The sequence below is a fragment of the Triticum dicoccoides genome, chromosome 5A (assembly GCF_002162155.2).
Source record: "Triticum dicoccoides isolate Atlit2015 ecotype Zavitan chromosome 5A, WEW_v2.0, whole genome shotgun sequence".
Lineage (NCBI taxonomy): Eukaryota > Viridiplantae > Streptophyta > Magnoliopsida > Poales > Poaceae > Triticum > Triticum dicoccoides.
In genome coordinates, this window is record NC_041388.1 from 221,998,069 (window position 1) to 222,001,098 (window position 3,030).

Here is a 3,030-nt window from a genome sequence, read left to right on the forward strand (position 1 = left end):
CTGAGGCCTTTGGGCCGCGGGGGCCGGAGGCGGGCCCGGCGGGCCGGCGGGGAAGTGGGCGCGGAGCGCGGACAGGTGGCGGCCGACGGTTGGCGGCGGTGACGGGCGGACGTTGTCCGGCTCCCCCGGACACGTCCGGCGGCGACGGAGACGGATTTTTAGGGTTTGAGGACGAGGGGATTCGGATTTTTTCAGGGAGGGTGTATAAATAGGCATAGGAGGAGCTAGGAGAGTCCAAATGAGGTGCGGTTTTCGGCCACACGATCGTGATCGAACGCTCTAGATGATGGAGCAGAGTTAGGTGGGTTTTGGTCCAAATTGGAGGGGTGTTGGGCTGCAACACACACGAGGCCTTTTCGGTCCCTCAGTTAACCGTTGGAGTATCAAACAAAGTCCAAATGATACGAAACTTGACAGGCGGTCTACCGGTAGTTAACCAAGGCCGCTTGGCAAGTCTCGGTCGAATCCGGAAATGTTTAATCCCCACACACGAAAGAAAGATAGAAATGACCACCGGAGGAGAACGAAGCGCCAGAATGCAAAACGGACAACGGGGAAAATGCTCGAATGCATGAGACGAACACGTATGCAAATGCAATGCACATGATGACATGATATGAGATGCATGACAACGACAACAACACACGGAGACAAAGAACCCAAACCCGAGGAAATAAATATAACTTAACGCCGGAAACGGCAAGAGTTGGAGTACAAATTGGGAAAGTTACATCCGGGGTGTTACAATCTGAGCACACGGCTTTTTAAACCGGTGAGTTCAGCGGTAACCTCTTTGAGAGCCGCCTCGGCCGTTTCAGCACGCTGTGTCAGCAAGGTTTTTTCATCGGCCCAAGAATTTTTCTCTACATCAAAACCGGTCTTCAGTTTCTCCACTTCAGATAGGCTCAACTGGAGTTTGGATTCGGTATTCTTTATCTCAGTCTCTTAAGCCGCCAACCGGGTTTTCGCATCAGCTAGCTGAGAATCCAAATCAGTTATGGCGGTCTGCAAACATGCACACGTGTGTCAAAGTTTATTCCAATAGAGGACATAATGATTAAAGTCCCAAGTACTTTGCAAAGCAACACCACTCGGCACTTGGGGGCCAATGTTTGCCAAAGCAATTTTAAAATGCAGAAATGACCCTAGAAAAGTCCCAAGTGTCTTACAAGTAACAACGCTTGGCACTTGGGGCCTAATGCATGATATTCAGGAAGTTTTTCTCTTAAGCCGGATAAGCAATATTAGTTTGGACTGGGTCAAGAAGGTTATGAAGTTAAGTACCGGCTTATTCATGATGAATTAAGCCGGCCCTTGGGGACTACAGGTAATATTATGCTCATCAACCTATATCACAAGTCTACAGATCATTCAAGTTTATCATAATCAGGAGACTTGGGGGCTGGTAGAGCAGATAAACTAATGAAAGCCGGAGAACATACCTCATATTTTAGTTGCAGCTGTTTGACCATCTCAATTTCAGTGTCACGGCTGGAATGCACATGACTAAGGTAGCCGGAAAGCACATCACTAATACTCAAGTGAGCATGGTGAGAGATGTCAAACCGCACTTTTTTGCTTTTCCAAAGCCTCTTGCTTGGCGGAGTGTCTGGCTAGCACAGTTGGATTGCCCGGTTCAACAAATCTACTACCAGTGATTAAAATGTCACTGTCATAAGTCACCGGTGGGTTAGATGAGCTTGACGGTTCAACGGTAGATGGGTTGAGAATAGTTTTGTCAACAGACGGCTCAGGAGGATCAATTTGAACGTTGACAACAGGGTCTTCTGGTGCTTCAGGTTGTCCCGGGGCAGGAGTTGGCAGTGCCAGTTCAGCGGCTTCTGGGTTTTCAGCCGGCTTAACCACCCTAGCCTTCCTAGGTTTTGCTTGACCACTAAGAGGAATTTGATGAATCAGTATAATGTTACGGACATAAAGATGCAGAAGAAGGATAATTATCTTTACCCAGGGGCAGTCTTGAAAGGCAGAAGTTGAGTTTGCGAAGAATCACCAGAAGAACGAGAGACCTCTTGCAAAAGTGAAATCATAATTAAAAAGAGCAAGGAAATAGATTCATTGATAAAGGCAAAAGTCAAAGGTGAAAGAAACCTCATTCTGAGGTTTCCGAGGAGTTTTCGGTAAGCCGGAGGGCAGTTCATTGTCGTCACTGGTCCGGGTCTGACGGCTCTCATGTTGCTATTTTTTCAAAAGAAAATGAGGATCCAAATAAGCCAAAGGGTGTGAAAACCTTATTTTCCGGGTTACCAGTCGAGGTTTCTCTCTTGGCAAAGGTTCTGAGTTGGAGGAAATAATTACCTCTTCTTCTACTGCCTGGCTGGCCCCCGTGTCATCCTCGCAATAGTCAGTGTCAATAAGGTTGTTAAAAAGTAGGCCAAGAGAGTCAAGGGCTACCTCCGACTCAGAGGCATCATCCAGCTTGAGGAGATCAGAAGCAGTTGGTTTCTTTTTGGATTTTCTGGTGGTCTTCTTTGCGGCTATTGCAGCGGCTCTAGCTTTTTTGGTGGCCTCATGATCATATTTGACTTTCCAAAAGTCAGATTTGGCCTGTATGCAAATAATAGATTGAAACATCATGCAAGTGCTTAACTACTAAAGGAAAAAGGAGTCAAGGGGATTTACCTCTAGTGTCGGGTTAAGTTTGCAAAAAGGATTCAATCCTACTTCATTGCAGTCTTCATATTTGCTGTTTACAAGGGTAGTTGACATTTCAACGATGGCTTCTTCAGTCAGACGTAGAGAGCTATAACACCACGGATCGTCTGCTCCTCCGGTGTAATTGTACATTAAGTCAGACCGGCGGCTCAGAGGGGTGATCCGCCATGCGATCCAACAGCGGATCAAGTCAACACCAGTTAAGCTGTTTCCCAGCAAAGCTTGAACCCTTTTGATGGTTTGGATGAGCTTCTTACGTTCAGCGGCAGAAAGCTTGTCAGGGAGTAAAAACTTAGCGTCAAGACGCTCCGCGCGATAACTCAGCATTGATTTTTCATCAGCTGGCGATGTGTCTTT